Raw genomic sequence first — 25,818 nt, 5'->3', positions numbered from 1 at the left:
CAAAAATCCCCCATACCCTCCCCCCAACTCTCCTACCCACCCACTCCCACTTCTTGGCCCTGGCGTTCCCCTGTACTGAGGCATATAAAGTTTGCACGACCAATGGGCCTCTTTTCCCAGTGATGGCCAGCTAGGCCATCTTCTGATACATATGCTGCTAGAGAAACAAGCTCCAGGGGGTACTGGTTATTTCATATTGTTGTTCCACCTATAGGGTTACAGATCCCTTTAGCTCCTTGGATACTTTCTCTAGCTCCTCCATTGGGGGCCTTGTGTTCCATCCAACAGCTGACTGTGAGCATCCACTTCTGTGTTTACTACGCCCCAGCATAGTCTCACAAGAGACAGCTATATCAGGGTCCTTTCAGCAAAATCTTGCTAGTGTATGCAATGGTGTCTGCGTTTGGCTGCTGATTATGGAATGGTTCCCTGGATATGGTAGTTTCTGGATGGTCCATCCTTTTGTCTCAGCTCCAAACTTTGTCTCTGTAACTCCTTCCATGGGTGTTTTGTTCCCAATTCTAAGAAGGGGCAAAGTGTCCACACTTTGGTCTTTGTTCTTCTTGAGTTTCATGTGCTTTGTAGAATACCCAAGATACAAGATACAAAGCTCATTTGTAACTTTTACCTATGAGGATTGAATCCTTTTTTTTTAAGTAAAGCTGATTACTTCATTTTACAGAAAATGTAATCCAGTTATTAATTAATAAGGCTGCTTTAGAGTTCCAGACAGCTGAACTTTACTTAAGAATACTAAATTAAAATGTCTTCATGACTACTATAATAATGCGAATGACATATTATTTGGCTATTTGAATGAACATCTTTTTTTTAATTAGATAATTTCTTTATTTTCATTTCAAATGTTATCCCCTTTCCTCATTTCCCCTCCAAACTACCATATCCTCTCCCCCCTCCACCTGCTCACCAACCCACCTACTCCCGCTTCCCTGCCCTGACATTCCCCTACACTGGGGCACTCCACTACTTAGGGCTTCTCCTCTAATTGGTGTCCAACAAGGCCATCCTCTGCTACATATGCAGCTGTAGCCATGAGTCCCTCCACTTGCACTCTTTTGGTTGGTAGTTTATTCCCTGAGAGCTCTGTGGGTACTTGTTGGTATATATTCTTCCTCCTATGGGACTGCAAAACCCTTCAGCTCCTGAGGACCTTTCTCTAGCTCCTCCATTGGGGACCCTGTGCTCAGTCCATTGGTTGGCTGTGAATATCCACTGTTGATTTTGTGTGGCACTGGCAGAGCCTTTCATGAGACAGCTATATCAGGTTCCTGTCAAGAAGGACTTGTTGACAACTGTAATAGTGCCTGGGTTTAGTAACTCCTAAACCAAATAAACAACTTCAGTAAAGTGACTGGATATAAAATTAATTCAATCAAATAAGTACCCTTCCTCTATTCAAAGGATAAACAGGCATAAAAAGAAATTAAGGAAACAACACCCTTCACAATAGTCACAAATAATATAAAATACCTCTAACTAAGCAAGTGAAATATCTGTATGACAAGAACTTCAAATCTCTGAAGAAAGAAAGTGAAGAAGATCTCAGAAGATGGAAAGATCTCCCATGCTCATGGATTGGCAGGATTAATACAGTGAAAATGGCCATCTGGCTGAAAGCAATCAACAAATTCATTTCAATCCCCATCAACATTTCAACTCAATTCGGCATAGAGTTAGAAAGAGCTATTTCTAAATTCATTTGGAATAACAATAAACCCAAGATAGAGAAAAATTTCTCAGCAATAAAAGAACTTCTGGTGGAATCACCATCCCTGACCTCAAGCTATACTAAAGAGAAATTGTGATTAAAAACTGCATGGGATTGGTACAGTGACAGGCTAGTACATCAATGGAGTAGAATTGAAGACCCCGAAATGAACCCACACATCTATGGTCACTTGATCTTTGACAAAGGAGCGAAAACCATTCAGTGGAAAAAAGAGAGCATTTTCAACAAATGGTGATGATGTTTCAATAGTCATTCAGCATGTAGAAGAATGCAACTGATTCATTCTTATCTCCTTGTACAAAGCTCAAGTCCAAGTGGATCAAGGACCTCCTTATAAAACCAGATACACTGAAACTTATAGAAAAGAAAGTGTGGAAGGAATATATGAAAATAACTTATGCTAATCATGTAAAACAGTGGCGATCTAAGAATTTATTCAGCAGGTCTGTAGATTCTTTTGCATTCAGTTGGAAGAAAACAGCAGAGGAATGAGACCCTTGATAAAAGAACAATCAAGGCTTCTTTAGCCCTGCATAGTTAGACATGAAACTTCTATGTGCAAGGTACTGGGAGATTGGGATGTTACTAGGGGTTGAATGAGAAACGTTTTTCATAAGATGCAGAGAACATGGCAAAAACTGGAAAGAAAGAGAAAGACATTATCTTTTCTGATACCATGTTACCTACAAGGAGAAATAGTGCCCGGAGGAAGACTAAGCAACCATAAGACAAGAAGTGTGAAAAGAGGAATTGAAAGGAGTGATGGCAAACCAATACATGCAAAAATGCATATACTAAAATAAAACACAGATATGCATACAAACATGCACACACATACATACCACATACCATACACATACACACATATACCATACAGACACACACACACAAACACACATATATACACACATACATACCATACACCACACATGCACACGTATACATAAACATACACTCACACACACAAACCATACCACCATGTACCACACACACACATACATATAAACACACACACACATATATACCACATACCACATACCACACACACACACACACACACACACACACATACACACACACACACACACACACACACACACAAAATCACTGTAGGTAAAATAACATTGAGGAAGATATGTCAATTGTTTTAATTCTGTGTTACCCTACTCCTTACTAAAATGATCAAGTGGGAAGAAAACAGAAAAAAACTATCAGCTAACATGTGAAACCATATTTAATTATATAATGAAATCATTAAGGTAAAAAGAATTAATTTAATAGGAGGCCATAAACTTGTAAATGAGAATATGGAAATGATTGGAAGAGGAAGTGAGCGGGGAGGAGGAATTGATTTAATCATATTGTAATTACAAAAAACAAATGAAATACTTAAAAGTATATTAAAATACCAAATTGTTATATTTGGCAAGTAGAAAACTAGCTTTAAAAGTCAACTGTTTCCCTGGAATGGACAAAGGAGAAAAATGCACTCTGGAGACCTGTCTTCTGACCTCATAGGTGTGCAGGCCAGGAGAGACAAGCAGTATGCATCTTTCTTCCCTTCCGGTGTCCACATCAAGCTCCTGTTTGCAGTTGTGCCTTTGTTCCTTGGGTGCTGAACTCTAACTTGGAAGCCAAATATGCCCTTCCTCCTCAAGTTGTTTTGGGTCATGTCATCTATTATAGCATCAGAAAGCAAATTAGAAAATGTACAATGAACAAAGTGAAAGTAAATAAAATAAGACATGATGCATTGAAATTAGCATTTATAAACAAGTACAAAATTATTATTCTTATAAATATATAAAAAGCAAACAAAGTCACATATAATGTGTAAATAAATGTATACGTGCGTGCATCTGTGTGTATGTATATGTGTATGTAATAAACATACATAATTCACATGGTACCAGCTTACTCTATCCAGACCATTTTAAGGAAATAAATGATAAAAAGTAAGCAAAATACATTTTCTTTTTCCATTCAGGTTGTTTCCAGTTTCTCACCTTCATGAATAAAGTGGCTATGAGCATAGTTGAGCAAGTACCTTTGTGGTATGGTGGACTATCTTTTGCCTATATGCACAGGAGTTTTATAAACACTGAAAAACCATCAAATTAATTTTCAAAGTGGTTGTACCCACCAGCAAGGAGGAAATGTTCCCCTGGCTCCACACCCTTACCAGCATGTGCCATCTCTCAAGTTGTGCTTTTTATTTTTTTAATTTTAGCCATTCTTATGAGTATAAGATGGAACCTCAGAGTTATTTTAATTTGCATTTTCCTGAAGACTAAGGACTTTTAACAATTCTGTAAGTGCTTCTCAGCCATTTGAGATCTCTCTGTTGAGAATTCTCTATTTAGCTCTCTGTCTCATTTTTAATTCGGTTATTTCATTATTGGTGTCTAACTTCTTGAGTTGATTATAGTTATTGGGTATCAGTCCTCTGTCAAGATAGGTGAAGATCCCTTTCCAATGTGTACACTGCCATATTGTCCTATTGGCAATGATCTTTGCCTTATAGAAGCTTTGCTGTTTTATGAGGTCCCATTTATCAATACTTGATCTTAGAGCCTGAGACATGGATGTTCTACTCATGGAATCATCTCCTGTACCAAGATGATAGTAAGGGATATCTCCCACTTATACTTTTATGATATTTACTGTATCCAGTTTTGTGTTGATGTCCTTAATCCATGTGGACTTGAGTTTTGTGTAGAGTGGTAAATATGAATCTATTTGCATTCATACACACATGCAGATCCTTTAAGACCAGGACCATTTGTTGTAGATGCTTTCTTTTTTCCATTATATGGTTTTGGATGCTTTATTATATATCAAGTGTCCATAGGTATGTGGATGTATTTCTGGATCTTCAACTACATTCCATTGATACACACAACCTTTTCTGTACTAATACCATGAAGATTCTATTTATCCATATTGCTCTGTAGTACAGGTTAAAGTCTGGGATGGCGATTCCTCCCAGAGTTCTTTTATTGTTCAGGATTATTTTAGTAATCCTATTTTTAATTTTGGTTGTTGTTTGGTTGGTTTGATTTATTTTGATTTTTTTTCCATAAGAAGTTGAGTTTAAGGTCTTTAAAAAAATTGTGTTGGAATTTTGATGGAGATTGCATTGCATTTGTAGTTTGCTTTTGGAAAGATAGCCATTTTCATGATGGAATACTTTTGCATATTCACATCAACAGAATAGAATACTATTCAACCATTCAAAACAAAGACATCGTGAATTCTCAGGTAAACAGAGGTATGTTCAGGATATCATCCCGAGTGTGGTAACCCAGACCCAAAATTACGTGAATGGTCTGTACTTACTGATAAGTGAATATTAGCCATAAAATACAGGATACACATGCTACACTCTACAGACTCAAGGAAGCTAAACAAGATGGAATGCCCAAATGGGGATGCTTGAATCTCACTTACAAGGGGGGATAAAATAGTCATAGCAGGTAGATGGATGGAGGGAACTGTATGGGTGAGGAGACAGGGAAGGGAATGGTAAGGTTCAGGATAAGGTGTGAGGAGGAACAGGAGAGATAGCCAGATGGTCATGAGAATGAATGGAAATCTGTACCTGACAAATGCAGGAATGTGGGGGGCATGTCCAAGAAAAGACAGAGAACTGGGATAAGGGACGCACCCAAGAAGTAATTGGGGTGAACGTAACTGTGACTCACTGACTCAGAGATATGGAACCTGAAGAGGTCACCTCCTGGGGCCAGACAGAAACTCCACTAAGGCAATAGAAACACAAACCCACAAAGCTCTCAAACCAAATTTATCCTGTCTACAAGAAATGCAGACAGAGTGGATAGATCAGAAACTGGAGTAAAGGCCAACTAATAACCAGCCTAATTTGAGATCAATTCCTGACACTATTAATGGTAGTCTCTGTTATGCTTGCAGGCAGGAGCCTAGCCTGAGAGTCTCCACCCAGCAACTGACTGAAACCAATGCAGACACCAACAGCCAAACAGTGAATGGAGCTTGGGAACCCTTATTGAAGAATAGGAGGAAGGATTATAGCCCGGAAGGGGATAAAAACTCCATTGGAAGACCAAATAACCTGAATTATTGGAGCTCTGAAAGACTAAGCCATCAACTAAACAATATACATGGCTGGATCTAAGTGCAATACACACACACACACACACACACACACACATACATACACACACACACATATATATGAATGATGTAGTTTCTGAACAACTGGATCAGGGGCCGTTCCAAAAGGTGTTGCCTGTACGCTGTACATGTGATATGTTTGTTGGGTTATGATGCCTTGTTTGGCTTCAGTGAGAAATAAAGCACCTAGCCTTGAAGAGACTTGAAGTACCAGGGTTGGGGAATACCCAAGGGGTGCCCATCTGCTCAGAGGAGAAGGGGAAGGGGTAGTGGTGGAAGGATTGTGGGAAGAGTGACTGGAAAGTGGACAGTGGGTTAGATGTTAAGTGAGTAAGTAAAAAAATAATTAAAATACAAATAATTTTTATTTGAAAATATTATGGTAGATGTGATAAAGGCTATTGAAATAATTTCATAGTACAATATCTTGCATAAAAAAATAGAAAAACGTACCATATACTATATTGACAGACAGAGCCACTATACTTGCCTCCTGTATGCAAAACTTTGGTAATGTCTCTACATATCTCCTTTCCTTGGTGCTCTCAAATGTGTTGAGTCTTACTGTTATTGTCACATCATTTTTTGGCATATCCTGTGTTCAGTACTTAGTTATTAATTCACCTGGTTGATTGCAGCATAGTTTTAATTTTTTTCTTCAAGCATCAAAAATTAGCCCCTTCCCATCACTGAAATTTTCTTTATGTTTTTTTTTCTACCATAATTTTTATGACGACAAGTTCACAGGAGTGTCTTGGATCTATGTCATACATACTTACATTGTTCCTTTTCAATGCCACCTAACATTAAACAGTCATTAGAGCCTGGTGGCTTGCTGATTTAGTTAACTGGTGGAGCACTTGTAGAGCATGCAGGAAGCCCTGGCTTTGGTACTCTATGACAGTGTAATCTGAGCTGGTGAAGTCTTTCTGCAATCCTGCACCCAATTCTGCAGAGAAGATTCATGGGGCAAGGTCAACCTTGGTAACACACTGAGCCTAGGATACATGAAAACATATTATATGCTAGCATAAATAAAGCAAACCAACGGATACTTACCAGTTAACTAATCAGAACATATACTAACAAGTCACAAATGTGATTTTTTTGCCATAATATCATTTTTCAAAATGGGGAATGCTCAGCCATCCATTTCTTACAAAAGTTTGTGTGTGCGCGTGTGTGTGTGACCAATTCTCTCTTTAGAGATTATAATAGACCAAAATAACCTTTTCCCCCCAAACCTTTCTCTTCCCTCTTTTTGTAGGCTCCAAATTGAGATAACACCAGCAGGTCCTGCTATATTCCAATTAGCTATCCTAAGAAAAAATTAATTTATGTGAATATATTTTATGCAGAAACATTTATTTTCAGCTCAATTTATTCTAAATATGATAAGCAGTTTTATTTCAATGTATTATTTAAAAATTTAAGCTAGAAAGTACATAGATAACTATGTCAAATAAAAGAGACCTTTTTCTCTCCCAGAGCATACACCTGCGGTGACTGGGAGGTTAAGCTACAGCAGGATCATAGCAATTTATAACCAAAGAAAAGAAAGCTTTACAGAAGTCATGGACTGTGGAAAGGCCAGAAACAGAACAAAAGACTTTTTAAAGGGCTTAAGAAAAGAGGAGAAAAATCGTGTGTGTAGGGGGAAGAAAGGCGGAGAGTCGAGGGGCTTGCCAGCATGAACCTGGTTTGCTTCAGCTTCCCTTTCCAAGGGATAGCTTTTATCCATTAAACACACATAAAATGAGAAGACTGAACTATATGAAAATTATCTAGAGTAAAATGTGCACATCACTTGAAGTGTAGACAGTCAATCCTAAGACACAATAAATATGTCATCCTTAAAACGGGGTAAATAGAAGGCATCGATTTCATTTTCACCCATAGGATAGCAACTGAGGACTGAATCTAAGCCAGGGGGTCTTTAGGGATGGGTATAATTCTAAATCAGGTATCAGGATACCCCAGGGCTATCTACAACACTCCCCAACTTACTTCTTGGTCATGATGTTTTGTGTAGGAATAGAAATTCTGACTAAGACAAATTGGCACCAGTAGTGAAGTATTCCTCTGACAACCTGAACATGTTTGGGGGAGGAGTGTTGAAGGATTTTGGAACTTTGAGCTAGAAGAACCATTAGGATGTTAAGAGCTAAGTGGGATGTTCTGTAGGAGCTTAGACGATAAGGTTCAGAACAGTGCAGAAGACAGAGGCCTGGCTTGTGAAATTTCAGGGGGAAGATTTAAGTTTCTTATCAGGGCTGCTGCTATTTTGAGCATGAAGATTCTGTGGTTTTGGTTAGCTGGGGCTGAAGAATCAGTTGTGCTTAACAAGATACCAGACCTACTAAAGCAAAACCTTTGCATTGAAGCTGGTTATCTGGAGCTAAGAAATTAGTGGTGATTAAGAAGTGAGCAGCATTATTGAGGTGACATCTTCTGGGAAGTGTTTTCTGAGAGCAAAGAGACTGTGTTCCAGATAGAGCCAATGGTTTACCTTGTGCTGTGGCTAGATTTGGTAATATGTAAGAGTCACGCAGGTGATCCTGGTGTTGAAGGCATGAATGGGTCATGAAGAGCAGGTGAGGCTTAGCACTGTGAGATGCCATGGAAGGCCATTGGCGAAGATGCAGTCTCAATTGCAATTGACAGCCCAGGATTGAATGGGGCATGCAAAGGAGTTGAGGCTTGGCACCATGAAAGACAGCCTATGAGAGGCTATTGGTGAGGCCTAGTTACAGTGGAAGAGAGCAGTGTTATGGAGATTCCAGTACCATGAGATGGCCACTAAGAACACCAGCAGCAGTGGAGTACAGGCAGCTGGAGAGAAAGACAAGGTTTGTGTGCAAAGGACAGAGCTAGAGAAGTGATTCAAGCCTTTGGAGGAGCCCAGAATATTGTGAGTGGTTCCAAGACATTGAACAGTTAGAGTTTGATTTTGGTTTTGATTGTAACTGTGCCCTGACACTTTTCCCTCTTGATGAAGAAAGTATTTTTTTTCCTTTTTTTAAAAGTAGGTATTTATTTCATTTACATTTCCAATGCTATGTCCCCCACGAGCTCCCCCAACCACTCCCCCACCCTCCCACTCCTACCTCTTGGCCCTGGCGTTCCCCTATAGTGAGGCATATAAAGTTTGCACGACCAATGAGCCTCTCTTTCCACTGATGGCCAACTAGGACATCTTTTGATACATATGCAGCTAGATTTAAGAGCTCCGAGGTACTTGTTAGTTCATAATGGTGTTCCACCTATAGGGTTGCAGATCCCTTTAGCTCCTTGGTTACTTTCTCTAGCTCCTCCATTGGGGGCCCTGTGATCCATCCAATAGCTGACTGTGAGCATCCACTTCTGTGTTTGCTAGGCCCCAGCATAGTCTCACAAGAGACAGCTATATATGGGTCCTTTCAGCAAAATCTTGCTAGTGTATGCAATGGTGTCAGCGTTTGGAAGCTGATTATGGGATGGATCCCTGGACATGGCAGTTTCTAGATGGTCCATCCTTTCCTCTCAGCTCCAAACTTTGTCTCTGTAACTCCTTCCATGGGTGTTTTGTTCCCAATTCTAAGAAGGGGCAAAGTGTCCATACTTTGGTCTTCATTCTTCTTCAGTTTCATGTGTTTTGCAAATTGTATCTTATATCTTGGGTATTCTAAGTTTCTGGACTAATATCCACTTATCAGTGAGTACATATTGTGTGAGTTCTTTTGTGAGTGTGTTACCTCACTCAGGATGATGCCCTCCAGGTCCATCCATTTGCCTAGGAATTTCATAAATTCATTCTTTTTAAAAGCTGAGTAGTACACCATTGTGTAAATGTACCACATTTTCTGTATCCATTCCTCTGTTGAGGGGCATTAAGGAACTCCACATAAAACCAGAGACACTGAAACTTATAGAGGAGAAAGTAGGGAAAAGCCTCGAAGATATGGGTACAGGGGAAAAAAATCCTGAATAGAACAGCAATGGCTTGTGCTGTAATATCTAGAATCTACAAGTGGGACCTCATAAAATTGCAAAGCTTCTGCAAGGCAAAATACACTGTCAATAAGACAAAAGGGCCACCAACAGATTGGGAAAGGATCTTTACCTATCCTAAATCAGATAGGCGACTAATACCCAATATATATAAAGAACTCAAGACGGTAGATTCCAGAAAATCAAATAACCCCATTAAAAATGGAGCTCAGAGCTAAACAAAGAATTCTCACTTGAGGAATACTGAATGGCTGAGAAGCACCTGAAAAAATGTTCAACATCCTTAATCATCAGGGAAATGCAAATCAAAACAACTCTGAGATTCCACCTCACACCAGTCAGAATGGCTAAGATCAAAAATTCAGGTGACAGCAGATGCTAGCAAGGATGTGGAGAAAGAGGAACACTCCTCCACTGTTAGAGGGATTGCAGCTTGTACAACCACTCTGGAAATCAGTCTGGTGGTTCCTCAGAAAATTGGACATAGTAGTACCTGAGGATCCCGCAATACCTCTCCTGGGCATATATCCAGAAGATGTCCCAAACGGTAAGAAGGACACATGCTCCACTATGTTCATAGCAGCCTTATTTATAATAGCCAGAAGCTGGGAAGAAAGTCTTTTAATTGAGCCCACAGTTAAGAGATTTTGAATTATAAACATATTTTGAATTTTTAAAAGATATTGGATATTTTAAAGGGATTGAAATTTTAATATGTCAGAATTTGTAAAGAGTGTGGTACTTTTATAGTTATTTACATCTTGGGGCTGAATATGAAAGCAAGGGTTAAAGCTTACTAGTTATGTGTTTGTGTGTAACGTTGACACAAACTGGAGTTATCACAGAGAAAGGAGCCTCCCTTTAGGAAATGCCTCCATGAGATCCAGCTGTAAGGCATTTTCTCAATTAGTGATCAGGGGTGGGAGGGCCCATTGTGGGTGGTGCCATCCCTAGTCTGTTAGTCCTGGGTTCTATAAGAAAGAAGCAAGCCAGGGAAAACAAGCCAGCAAGTAACTAACTTCCCTCCATGGCCTCTGCATCAGCTCCTGTTTGCTGACCTACTTGAGTTCCAGTCCTGACTTCCTGTGGTGTTGAACAGCAATGTGGAAGTGTAAGCTTTCCTCCCCAACTTGCTTTTTGGTCATGATGTATGTGCAGGAATAGAACCCTAACTAAGCCAATAATGTTGAGGATGTATATTAGGGGACAGTATTATGATAGTGTTATAAGAAAAAAAAAAGTTTCAAAGAATCAAATGTACAATTCTGTACATAAGTTCATGTTAGAATAACTTGGTGGGGACCAGCTCTACAAATCTAGTCATTGACATATATTCATATAAAGACTATTCATTTTTTATTGTGTGTTTGAGATTATTATTCATTTCAATATTTCTCCCTTCCTTTTTTCTCTTATGACCCTTCCTTATTCCTTTAACTGCTGTTCTTCAAATTGTTGGCAAATTTTTGTACTAATAATTCATTTTATAAATTATATATAATATATAAATCATATAAATATAACATATGAATATATAAACAATATAAATTATATATATATATATCCTGTTAAATGAAGTTTATAGTTCTCTAATCTTATGTTAATTCCATATTAAAATTAATATTAACAACTAAGAAAGAGCTGTCAATGTGTAAATGCACAGTGTTCCTACATATGTATTAAAAACCAAAGAGAGATGTGTGGGTTTAAGATTCCATGAATGTTTCATAAACTTATTCATATTGCACAATGGACAAAATCAGCTCACAATGATGGCTTTGTGAAGTCTGTGTATTATAAGTGGCCCAAGAAAACAACCTGTTCTATTTCTCAAACATCACCTAAGATCCGTGTAAAATTACCTGTATTTGAAATGGCTTATTTCTTCATTCAAATGTCAGGTTATTAAATTTCCTTTTTATTTCTCTATGGAACAGTCTGATTTTTCCATTGTGTAAAAATGTCACCAAACAGCTGTGACCTTATGTTTGGAGCCGACTGGCACAATGAAGTGTCAGAGAGACTGAAAATGACATTCTCTCATAAAGTAAGCTGCCGCCATTGCATTAATCACTGGTTTACAATCACTAGAACAGGTGTAGACTGATGGATAGATGCTAATAAAAGTCATTATTTGTTCTTCATTATCAGTAAAGTAGAAAAAATTGAAAGTGTAGTGAGGTCACCTTATGCAATAGAGTTTCGACAGCCAAGCGGGAACAGAGTGAGCGTCTACTTGTTTCAAGGTTGAAGTTATGAAACATTTTAATTTCTGATTTCATTTTAGTCTTATTTTAGTAAAAACAAAAAAATGTTTAAGCTGCATTTATCACATTAATCACTTGTTTATAATCACTAGAACAGCTATAGACTGATGAATATTTACTAACAAATTCACCATTTGCTCTTCATTATCAGTGAATGAGAAAAGAAATTAAAGATGTTGTGAGGTCACCTGATGCCACAGAAATTCAACAGCTAGGCCAGAACATAATGAGAATTTACTTTTATCAAACTCTAAAACTAGGAAACACCTTAATTTCTAAGTTCTTTTTTTGTATAAAATTAGAAATGTGTTTAAGGGCTGGAGAAATGGGACAGTGGGTTGGTATACATACTTGACAAGCATAGAGCCTGGCTTTCTATCCCAGTGTTAATATATTCTAGACGCATCTACATTTCATAGTACTCTAATTCTATTACTACTGCTACTGCTACTGCTGCTGTTGCTGCTCCTACTACCACCTTATTACAGGGTCTCCACTGGTTGCTAGCTTCCTGCTTACCTCTAGATTCAGAAAAAGACCCTGTCTCAAAGGAATTAGACATAGATGATAGAAAAACACATCTGTATCTTACATCAGTCTCTGGCTACACACACAGGTGTAAACATGCATTCATATTAACAAAATAACCTTTTGAACATCCATATATAATTGATTTTACATTCAAAACACCATGTCAACAGACTATAATTAATTATGTCTGAGGTAGTTACTTAAGGGCATTCATAGAGCCATAATTTCATAGGAAGTATTTCTCTGTATTTGGACTGCCATCTATTGAATATTATCCTGTTACAAAATTTTACTGTCATCTATTGAATATTATCCTGTTACAAAATTTTTGTGAAATATAATTTGACAATTGTTTGTTAGTTTTAATTTTGGGTTTCTGTATTTTTCAGAAACATTGGATTTAGAATCTTCAATTTTAAAGACATATACAATTTGCAAAACACATGAAACTCAAGAAGAACGAAGACGAATGTGTGGCCACTTTGCTCCTTTTTAGAATTGGGAACAAAATACCCATGGAAGGAGTTACAGAGACAACGATTGGAGCTGAGACAAAGGGATGGACCACCCAGAGACTGCCATACCCGAGGATCCATCCCATAATCAGCCCCCAAACGCTGACACCATTGCACACACTAGCAAAATTTTGCTGAGAGGACCCTGAAATAGCTGTCCCTTGTGAGGCTATGCCGGGGCCTAGCAAACACAGAACTGGATGCTCACAGTCAGCTTTTGGATGGATCACAGGGCCCCCAATGGAGGAGCTAGAGAAAGTACACAAGGAGCTAAAGGGATCTGCAACCCTATAGGTGGAACATCAATATGAACTACCAGTACCCCCGGAGCTCGTGTCTCTAGCTGCATATGAATCAGAAGATGGCCTAGTCGGCCATCAGTAGAAAGAGAGGCCCATTAGTCTTCCAAACTTTATATGCCTCAGTACAGGGGAACGCCAAGGCCAAGAAGTGGGAGTTGGGGGGAGGGTTTGGGGGACTTTTGGAGTAGCATTGGAAATGTAAATGAAGAAAATACCTGATTTTAAAAAAAGATAAAAGAAAAAAAAACTTTGGAGAATACAGTGGGAGCTTTTGACTGTGAAATGGCAACCCCATCCCTCTATTTGTTTCCATTATTTCTGCTGGCCATCAGGACTTCAGTCCTGTCCTCCCACCCCCACATACCTGACCATGTTTCCCGTTCCCTGCCTGTCCCCTCTACTCCTCAGGTCCCCCTTCCTTCTCCCTCCCCTTCCTGCCCCACATGATTGCTTTCTTCTCCTCCTGTGGGATTGAGGCATCCTCACTTGGGCCCTTTAGCTTGTTAACCTTCTTTTTAGCTTCTTGAGTCTTTTTGGCTGTGTCCTGGATATTCTGTACTTTTTTTTATTATTATATACACTTATTAGTGAGTATATACTACGCCTGTTCTTTGGGGTCTGAATTACCTCACTCAGGATGATATTTTCTACTTCCCTCCATTTGCCTGCAGAACTCAGGATTTCCTCACACACACAGGCAAATGCTCTGACGCAGAATTGCTCCTGTCTGAAGGAACTTCAGGGATAAAAATGGATAAGAGCATGAGAGAAAGGAGGTCCAGTGACAGGCCCAAATTTTGATTGAGCTCAAGGAGAAGCCTGTTTATTGATGCTGTGGTGTGCTTGTAGACAAGAGCTGCCTTTTAAGAGGCCCAGCAAGCAGCTGTAAGAGTCAGGTGCAGATCCTAGCACCCAACCAATGGACAGAAGCCAGGGACCCCAGTGGGTGAATTGGGGAAAAGCTGGAAGAAGCTGAGGAGGAGGCCAGCCCATGGGAAGTCCAGCAATCTCAACTGAGCTGGTTGCCTGAGATCTCTCACATGCTGAGCTACCATCCAGTCAGTATACACCTGCTAATATAAGGCCCCTGGCACACATATACAGAAGAGGACTGCCTGGTCTGACCTCAGTGAGAGAAGATGCACCTAACCCTCCAGAGTTTTGAGACCTCAGGGAGTGGGGAGGCCTGGTAGGGTTGGGGTTGTTGGGGGGGGCGGGGCATCATCTTGGAGACAGAGGCAGAGATATGGGATAGGGAGCAGTCAGGACACAGACTGGGAGTGGGATGAAGTCTGGACAGTAAAAAAGGATTAAAGAATAAAAATGAATACATTTAAATTTTAAAATAGAGTGAAGATTACTTCCGTCCTGTATGGGTGATCTCTAAATGTGGTCCTGTTTAAGATGTCTGGTAGACATTATCAGGTTGAAGATCCCTGAGGATGGAGCCCTACCTCATATTCAGCTTAGACATTAGCTCCTGAATCACCAATAACACTAGTTTTAATCAAATGTAAGGTACTACAACTGCTGTCCCTAGAGTTTAAACTGCTCTCTGAATGACAGAGCCTCATAGTTCTTCCTCCTTGAGATTTGAAACATAACATGAAACAAAAGAGTATGTAGGTGAATTGGACTTTATTGACTATCTTACTGAATATTATCCTTTTTATTTTATTTTATTTTATTTTGTCTAGTAGTTTTAATTTCTGGAAAGGAAAACAAATTTCTTCTGAAAGAATCTGGCTATCTGTTTCTGTTTCTGTATTTTACTTCAATCTATTTTCTTACTGAATTTTGTTAAAAAGAATGTGATGTCCCAGCATAGGGGATGTTGGAACAGTGGGACAAGAGAGTGTGAGTGGGTGGTTGGGGGAGCACCGTCATAGAACAAAGGGGAAGGGGAAGAGGATGCATGTAATGTGGGGGTTGTAGACAGGTAACCAGGAAGGCAGATACCATTTGAGATAAAAAGGAGAGGAATGATTAATAAAATGTGGAATGACTGTTATCTTTCTTTCTTAATTCACATTGTGAGTAAAGCTGTTAAAATTTTGGAACTGTTACCTCAAATGTACATTCACTAAAATGAATCTTAATTAACCTGTTATATGAATCAGTCATGACACAGGTTCTTATATTACTCCAAAAAATACCTCATTGAAATGAAATATTTCTGGTTGGGAATTAGACAGTCAAGGTTAGAGTGTGAAATGACCAACTGCCTCAGTTCATATTCAGTGAGCTTGTTTCTCATTTATAGATAATGAGGATAAAGGCAACACAACCAAATATGAAAAACTATTTATTTAGATATTTGGAGATGCAGGTGAGAGATATGCTTGTCACCTCCTTTTAGTGTTAATTTATACGGACTGCCATTCTCCTCTGGGAAAACATATAAAGGGATGATATGTTTCAGAGATGTTGTAAAATAGTATATAGTCTACCTATAGCAGGTAGGCTGGCATAACAGCCCTTTGGTTGTTGTTAACATTAACATAATGAGAGTGGGTTCCTTTCTATTTAGTCATTACTAAATGTCATCCCTTGGGACATTAAACTCTAATATACTTCTCCTTTTGTGTTTTACTGTGTGTCTTCTGTGAGCTCCTTTGACAGATAAAAGGACAAGGAAACTAGAAGAAACCAGAGTACTATTATGGTCATATTAGAACTGCAATTCTTAAACTAATTTTTATTAAAGTTTAAATATGTTATACAAGTGTTACACTACAAGGATAATAATTGTGTTATATGATATTTCATATTCATGGTAGGTACAGACGGATGCAAATTAGGTGTCCATTCGTGTCCTGATAAATGAACTATTGAATTTATCAAGTTTCTCAGAGGAACACATGACATATGATAGTATTCCTTCCTCACGTGATGTAGTAGTAACACATGACTCAATCCATGCTAAATCTTTGACCGCTGATATTCTCTAGCACTCCCAAACTACATATATCTGTCACAGAAGGGAGATTTCTAAAACTTTCACTTCTTCCAGCTGGCCTCGTAAGTATCTCTATTTTCTCTATATAAGAACTAGATATAAGTGTACTGTTCTGACAATTTCATTGTCATGTCTATAGGCACAGGACTTCTGTGGGAAACCAGAGCAATTCTATCTCATGATAGGGATGGTAATGTCAAACTCAGAGAAATAGTGACATTACAGTTTTATTGATAAACAGTATTCCGTTTACAGTTCTACTAGTGAGTGTGCTTTAATAACTTGTGGCCTAATGAGCTCCTAAAAAGTCTATTTCTAGCCTAATAGAATGAGTTTTGCAGTACCTTTCTGGGGTGCAGGAATGATTTCCTGGATGTGCCAGAGACCTGTTATGGGGAGAGACATCAGAAGGTCTAAGAGGGCTTCTCTAGCTGAGATTTCTAGAAGGGGGAGGGGGGGATATGGACTCTGAAACAGCCACTTCCTATAGCCAAGCAGGACTCACAGTGGAAGGTTTGGGACAGAAATCTCCCACGAAGCCTTTGTCCCAAAATGTGTCTTGGTAAAAGATGTTCAGGAAAGAAGATAGGGCAGAGACTGAGGAAATGGGCAACCAATGACTGTCCCAAACTGAGACTCATCCCATGGGCAAGAACCAATCCATGACATAACTAAGGATACTCAGTTATACTTGCGAAAAGGAACCTAGCATAACTGTCCTCTGAGAGACTCCACCTAACAGCCAATGGAAACTGATGCAGAGGTTCACAACCAAATATTAGATGGAGCTCTGGGATTCTTACAGAAGAGTTGGGACAGGGATATAAAGGAGTCAGGGACCCCCACAAGAAGACTAACAGATTTAACTAACCTGGACCTTTGGAATTTCTAGAGATTGAATCACCAATGAAAGAGTAAACATGGGCTGAACCTAGGCTCCGTGCACATATATATCAAAAGAGCACCTTAGTCTTCATGTGGGACCCCAAACAATTGCAGCAGGGGCTGTCCCTGAGCCTGTTGCCTGCCTGTCTTCCTGTGGATCCCACACTCCAAAAGGACAGTACAAGAGGATGTGCCACGTCCCACAGGAACTTAATGTTCAGAGAATAACGGTAGGGGTGGGTGTTTGAGACCCAGATGGGGGCTTTTTTTTGTAAGGGGAGTCTGGGGAGGAATTGTGTGAGGGGGTACTGGGCAAAGAGGATGAACTAATACTGGTATTTACTGAATAAATAAATAAATTTAATAAAATAAGTGCATTTCACAGGACTATCACATTGAAAATTAAATTTTAAAATACTAAAATTAAAATTTTATAGTTAAACTATTAGATAATAAACTTGCAATTATAAAATGTGGACAGAGCAAACACCCTTTAATGTCTGACACGTTGGCACTGGACAATAATTCAGTACTTTAAAGGTAAAGGGAAGATTAGCTGGTCAAATTTATCCTTGAAGGCATAGCAAGGTAAAAAACAGCATAGGATACATGGGACAGGACCAGACTAAAATTAACTGATTACATGAATAAATAAGTAAGTAAATAAGCAAATCAATAAATAGATATATAAAACTAAAAAAGAAAAAAATGTTTACTTACAGTTGGTTAATCTGGGGAGCTATAAATACTCAGAGTTTCTCTCTGTTTTTCAGTAGCAGTTAATATAGTTATACAGAAAAAATAAGGGGTAGAAAAACACTTGTACATTTCCATGTTCATGTGTTGTCAGAAAGATGTAACAGCTTTTTCTGGGAGGCAAGCTCTTCCACTGGCTACCTCAGGCTTCAAGTCTTTCCTTTCCTCCCTTTTAGTTTATTCCTTTGGGACACAATTTTACAATGGTCTAATAATTAAAAAGAGGGCACTGTGTCTGCTTTATATATCTCCTTTCCTGTCAGGAAAATATTACATCCAATAATGTTATCAAGGCACAGAAACAAGCAAGATATTTTTCAGTTAGTTCTTTTGACTTTTGAAGAAATCCCAGTCATAATCTTAGAAAATTTATTTCTCTGGAGATTTAATAATCTTAGATATACAGACAAACAGCATGCAAAATGAGTTTACAAAGATACACAACATGAAATGTGTGGGGTTTATAGCCCTGAGAGGTTTCCGCTTACTGCCCATGACTTTGTCGCCTGTCATTTTCTCTACATGATTAACAGATGAAACATACATGAATATTCCTTCCATAATTCTTCCCTGATGTTTTCTCATATTCATAGACAAAATGCTTTTATTTGCTCTTCAAATATCTATAGAGAATGATGAAAATGAAAAAAAAAAAACCTTTATGTGGGTTTATAATATATGGCGATTTCATTACATGTCAGCAGATTTAGAGCCCATTGAAAGACAATAAAGAGAATCTTTTGTTTTATATAGTGTTAGATTTTAGATGAAAGGAAGCCTTTGTTATTTTTGCACTGGTAGAAGCTGTCTTCTTAGTGTAACATGAAGGCAGGATACTTTTCTTCCCTGTTACGGTTAAATAGATGAAAGAAATTTTCCTAGATAGGGTAGTCTGCTTTTACCTTGTATTCCAAATATGCTCTATTCAGAGATGGAATTTTTCCCTCTGCAGCTACAGCTTTGAATAAGTTTAGAAATAGCCCTCATTCTTAGTATCGCCTTCTAGAGCTTAGTGGTGACCTAGGATTTTTCTCATCCAACATTTTTTGTATTCTTTATGATGTAAAAATCATATTAAGTTATAATATGATCCCATTAGGAACTCAGTGAAAGTGTGCACCCTGGTCTCCTTTGATTTCCCTTTAACCTACATGAAGTCATTGGTTTTTATTATCCACTGGGTCACATTAAAGTTTAATGTAAACCTTGAGTTCCAACATTTAATAAAAATCATGTGCATTTATAAAAAACAAACAAACAAAAAAAGATATAACATCCCTGAATTCTGAGCACATTGGAAGTAGATCTAGGAGAATCAGCAACTCAAGGCTACTCTAGGCTTCATAGTGAATTTGCAGCTAGCTAAGGCACATGAACTCTTATTTCACACCACCCAATGAACAGGAAGATAGGGACTCCTGTATCATTATAGGCCAATTGTAAAATCAGGAACCAAATTTGAGGGTCCTGATTATTAATCAAAATAATGGATGTCAACACATAGAACTGTTTTCTCCGTCATATAATTGTACCCATGTGGCTATGAATAAAACTAGAAGAAAAAAAAACAGTAATTACAGAAGAAAAACACTTACAGGGCTGGATATGGACCAGATCAAGAATAAGACGAGGAATAAAATGGCCCTTGAGCATTTGATGAGGCGGTTAGATAGGGTCACCTGTCAGGGACGGTGGGGTTCTTTCTTGTCAGTTATTCTTGAGGCAGCAGAGGTGGAAGAACTGAGGGTAAGACTTAAGAGATTCGGGGGAGGGGTAAGACTTTCTCTTATAAGAAATTTAGGGTTGCTGTACAATAAAACGTTTACTTATTGAAGTTACTATGCTATTGTAGCTGACCTGCCTACTGTGATCCTCTGAGGCCATAGACTGCATTCTCAGACACTTAGCATCTAATCCTAAAACAGCAGGAGAGTGAGTAAAGGCCTAATTGCTAGAGCCTTTTCCCTATTGTCCAGATGCCTCTTGCCTGTTCAGCTAGGGGAAAGTTTGGAGCAATAAACTTCTATCTAACCCAGAGAAGAGAATAATATTTGCTGAAGGAAAATCTTTTACATAAGCGAATATGCATAATCTCACATAAATTCATATACAGATTCATGCATGTGCATTTATTCACTTATACATTTCTGTGAGGAGCCAGTGTGGCCACCGCTCCAAGATGGCGCCCGGGATGGCTTCCAGGTCTTATGACCTGCACCTGACTTCCTCGTTATCTCAGATTTAGCCACATCCCAGCCACCTGCACTGCACAGACACCATGCCTCCTCAGCTTGCCTGAGGTGTCCTCACTTGTGAACGAATGGACTGCTGCTATGTGACTGGGATGATGGGGAGGAGTCCGTAGGGTATTTAAGGCACACCCGGGGTTGTTCAGGAGATTCCTGTTCCTGCATTGCAATGCTCAGTGTTCCTGAATAAACCTGTTTGAAGAAGGACAACTTGTTGTTGTGTCTTTCCTGCTGGTCAGGGTGGATGCAACAAATGGTGGAACTCCAACAGGGACTTCTGCTTCGCAAGAGCACTGCAGGTACAGAACTTCAAGAGGTCAGGGTAGCTGGCTTGAAAGCTCCCAGATAAGTGGGACAATTCAAGTTCTTGGTTAGAGACTATTAGGTTCCCGGATTAGGGACTATTGAGGTTCTAGGAGTGAGACAATTAAAGTTATCCAAAAATTACGAGAAAAGCAATTGGTTGTAGCCCCGGAAAAGGTTCAGAAAGGAAAAGTGGTGAATTATTTAGGAACAAAAATTTTTGATAGTCAATTATCTCCTGAGAAAATTCAGATGCAGACAGATAATTTGAGGACATTGAATGATTTTCAAAAGCTATTGGGGGATATACAGTGGGTACTTCCCTATTTGGGCCTAACCAATAAACAATTACAACCATTATAAGATATTTTACCAGGAGATATAGAATTAAATTCTCCCCAGCAGCTTACTGATTCTGCCTGTGTAGCGTTAAGTTTGGTCGAAAAGGGTATTCAAACAGCAGCATTAAAGAGAAGAGATCTGTTCAGTCCTATTATTTTGTGCATCCTGCCCTCAGAGACCCAGCCTACAAGAGTCCTCTGGCAGGGTGCTACTTTATTTTTTTTAATTAGGTATTTTCCTCGTTTACAGGATACAGAAAATGTGGTACATCTACATAATGGAGTACTACTCAGCTATTAAAAAGAATGAATTTATGAAATTCCTAGCCAAATGGATACCTGGAGGGCATCATCCTGAGTGAGGTAACACACTCACAAAGGAACTCACACAATATGTACTCACTGATAAGTGGATATTAGCCCCAAACCTAGGATACCCAAGATATAAGATACAATTTGCTAAACACATGAAACTCAAGAAGAATGAAGACTGAAGTGTGGACACTATACCTCTCCTTAGAATTGGGAACAAAACACCCATGGAAGGAGTTACAGAGACAAAGTTTGGAGCTGAGATGAAAGGATGGACCATGTAGAGACTGCCATATCCAGGGATCCACCCCATAATCAGCATCCAAACGCTGACACCATTGCATACACGAGCAAGATTTTATTGAAAGGACCCAGATGTAGCTGTCTCTTGTGAGACTATGCCGGGCCTAGCAAACACAGAAGTGGATGCTCACAGTCAGCTAATGGATGGGTCACAGGGCTCCCAATGGAGGAGCTAGAGAAAGTACCCAAGGAGCTAAAGGGATCTGCAACCCTATAGGTAGAACAACATTATGAACTAACCAGTATCACGGAGCTCTTGACTGTAGCTGCATATGTATCAAAAGATGGCCTAGTCGGCCATTACTGGAAAGAGAGGCCCATTGGACTTGCAAACTTTATATGCCCCAGTACAGGGTAACTCCAGGGCCAAAAAGGGGGAGTGGGTGGGTAGGGGAGTGGGGGTGGGTGGGTATGGGGGACTTTGGGTATAGCATTGGAAATGTAAATGAGCTAAATACCTAATAAAAAATGGAAAAAAAAAAAAACAACACATTGACTAGGTCATCTTTTGATACATATGCAGCTAGAGACAAGCGCTCTGGGTTACTTCATATTGTTGTTCCACATATAGGGTTGCAGTTACCTTTAGTTCCTTGGGTACTTTCTCTAGCTCTTCCGTTGGGGGCCATGTGACCCATCCAATAGCTGACTGTGAGCATACACTTCTGTGTTTCCTAGGCCCCAGAATAGTCTCACAAGAGACAGCTATATCTGGGTCCTTACAGCAAAATCTTGCTAGTGTATGCAATGTTGTCAGCGTTTGGAAGCTGATTATGGGATGGATCCCTGGATATGGCAATCACTAGATGGTCCATCCTTTTGTCACAGCTCCAAATTTTGTTTCTGTAACTCCTTCCATGGGTGTTTTGTTCCCATTTCTAGGAAGGGGCAAAGTGTCCACACTTTGGTCTTCGTTCTTCTTGAGTTTCATACGTTTAGCAAATTGTATCTTATATCTTGTGTATCCTAAGTTTCTGGGCTAATATCCACTTATCAGTGAGTACATATTGTGAGAGTTCCTTTGTGATTTGGTTAACTCACTCAGGATAATGCCCTCCAGGTCCATCCATTTGCCTAGGAATTTCATAAATTCATTCTATTTAATAGCTGAGTAGTACTCCATTGTGTAAATGTACCACATTTTCTGTATCCATTCCTCTGTTGAGGGGCATCTGGGTTCTTTCCACCTTCTGGCTATTATAAATAAGGCTGCTATGAACATAGTGGAGCATGTGTCCTTCTTACCTGTTGGGATATCTTCTGGATATATGCCCAGGAGAGGTATTGCTGGATCCTCCGGTAGTACTATGTAAATTTTTTTGAGGAACTGCCAGACTGATTTCCAAATCCCACCAACAATGGAGGAGTGTTCCTCTTTCTCCACATCCTCACCAGCATCTGCTGTCACCTGAATTTTTGATCTTAGCCATTCTGACTGGTGTGAGGTGGAATCTCAGGGTTGTTTTGATTTGCATTTCCCTGATGATTAAGGATGTTGAACATTTTTTCAGGTGCTTTTCTGCCATTCGGTATTCCTCAGGTGAGAATTCTTTGTTCAGCTCTGAGCCCAATTTTTTAATGTGGTTATTCAATTTTCTGGAGCCCACCTTCTTGAGTTCTTTATATATATTGTATATCAGTCCCCTATCTGATTTGGGATAAGTAAAGATCCTTTCCCAATCTGTTGGTGGTCTTTTTGTCTTATTGACGGTGTCTTTTGCCTTGCAGAAGCTTTGCAATTTTATGAGGTCCCATTTATCGATTCTCGATCTTACAGCACAAGCCATTGCTGTTCTATTCAGGAATTTTTCCCCTGTACCCATATCTTTGAGGATTTTCCCTACTTTCTCCTCTATAAGTTTCACTGTCTCTGGTTTTATGTGGAGTTCCTTAATCCAGTTAGATTTGACCTTAGTACAAGGAGGTAGGAATGAATCAATTCTCATTCTTCAACATGATAACTGCCAGTTGTGCCAGCACCATTTTTTGAAAATGCTGTCTTTCTTCCACTGGATGGTTTTAGCTCCTTTGTCAAAGATCAAGTGACCATAGGTGTTTGGATTCATCTCTGGGTCTTCAATTCTGTTCCATTGGTCTACTTGTCTGTCACTATACCAGTACCATGCAGTTTTTATCACAATTGCTCTGTAGTACAGCTTTAGGTCAGGCATGGTGATTCCACCAGAGGTTCTTTTATCCTTGAGAAGAGTTTTTGCTATCCTAGGTTTTTTGTTATTCCAGATGAATTTGCAGATTGCCCTTTCTAATTCATTGAAGAATTGAGTTGGAATTTTGATGGGGATTACATTGAATCTGTAGATTGCTTTTGGCAAGATAGCCATTTTTACTGTATTGATTCTGCGAATCCATGAGCATGGGAGAACGTTCCATCTTCTGAGATCTTCTTTAATTTCTTTCTTCAGAGACTTGAAGTTCTTATCATACAGATCTTTCACTTCCTTAGTTAGAGTCATGCCAAGGTATTTTATATTATTTATGACTATTGAGAAGGGTGTTGTTTCCCTAATTTTTTTCTCAGCCTGTTTATCCTTTGTGTACAGAAAGTCCATTGACTTGTTTGAGATAATTTTATATCCAGCTACTTCATTGAAGCTGTTTATCAGGCTTAGGAGTTCTCTGGTGGAATTTTTAGGGTCACTTATATATACTATCATATCATCTGCAAAAAGTTATATTTTGAATTCTTCCTTTCCAATTTGCATCCCCTTTATCTCCTTTTGTTGTAGAATTGCTCTGGCTAGGACTTCAAGTACAATGTTGAATAGGTAGGGAGAGAGTGGACAGCCTTGTCTAGTTCCTGATTTTAGTGGGATTGCTTCCAGCTTCTCACCATTTACTTTGATGCTGGCTACTGGTTTCCTGTAGATTGCTTTTATCATGTTTAGGTATGGGCCTTGAATTCCTGATCTTTCCAAGACTTTTATCATGAATGGGTGTTGGATATTGTCAAATGCTTTCTCCCCATTTAAGGAGATGATCATGTGGTTTTTGTCTTTGAGTTTGTTTATATACTGGATTACGTTGATGGATTTCATATATTGAACCATCCCTGCATCCCTGGGATGAAACCTACTTGGTCAGGATGGATGATGGCTTTGATGTGTTCTTAGATTCGGTTAGCAAGAACTTTATTGAAGATTTTTGCATCGATATTCATAAGGGAAATTAGTCTGAAGTTCTCTATGTTTGTTGGATCTTTCTGTGGTTTAGGTATCAGAGTAATTGTGGCTTCATAGAATGAGTTGGGTAGAGTATATTCCGTTTCTATTTTGTGGAATAGTTTGTGAAGAGCTGGGATTAGATCTTCTTTGAAGATCTGATAGAACTCTGCACTAAACCCATCTGGTCCTGGACTTTTTTGGTTGGGAGACTATTAATGACTGTTTGTATTCCTTTAGGGGATATAGGACTGTTTAGATTATTAACCTGATCTTGATTTAACTTTGGTACCTGATATCTGTCTAGAAACTTGTCCATTTCATAGAGGTATTCCAGTTTTGTTGAGTATAGCCTTTTGTAGAAAGATCTGATGGTGTTATGGATTTCTTCAGGATCTGTTGTTATGCTTCCCTTTTCATTTCTGATTTTGTTAATTAGGAAGCTTTCCCTATGTCCTTTAGTGAGTCTGGCTAAGGGTTTATCTATCTTGTTGATTTTCTCAAAGAACCAGGTCCTCGCTTGGTTGATTCTTTGTATAGTTCTGCTTGTTTCCACTTGGTTGATTTCGCCCCTGAGTTTGATTATTTTCTGCCTTCTACTCCTCTTGGGTGAATTTGCTTCCTTTTGTTCTAGAGCTTTTAGGTGTGTTGTCAGGCTGCTAATGTGTGCTCTCTCTAGTTTCTTTTTAGAGGCACTCAGTGCTATGAGTTTTCCTCTTTGAAATGCTTTCATTGTGTCCCATAAGTTTGGGTATGTTGTGGCTTCATTTTCATTAAACTCCAAAAAGTCCTTAATTTCTTTCTTTATTCCTTCCTTGACCAAGGTATCATTGAGAAGAGTGTTGTTCAGTTTCCACGTGAATGTTGGCTTTCTATTATTTATTTTGTTATTGAAGATCAGCCTTAGTCCATGGTGATCAATAGGATGCATGGGGCTATTTCAATATTTTTGTATATGTTGAGGCTTGTTTTGTGACCAATTATGTGGTCAATTTTGGAGAAGGTACCATGAGGTGCTGAG

Source organism: Mus musculus, chromosome 14 (genome assembly GCF_000001635.26).
Source record: "Mus musculus strain C57BL/6J chromosome 14, GRCm38.p6 C57BL/6J".
Classification (NCBI taxonomy): Eukaryota; Metazoa; Chordata; class Mammalia; order Rodentia; family Muridae; genus Mus; species Mus musculus.
Note: the sequence above shows the minus strand (reverse complement) of the source record.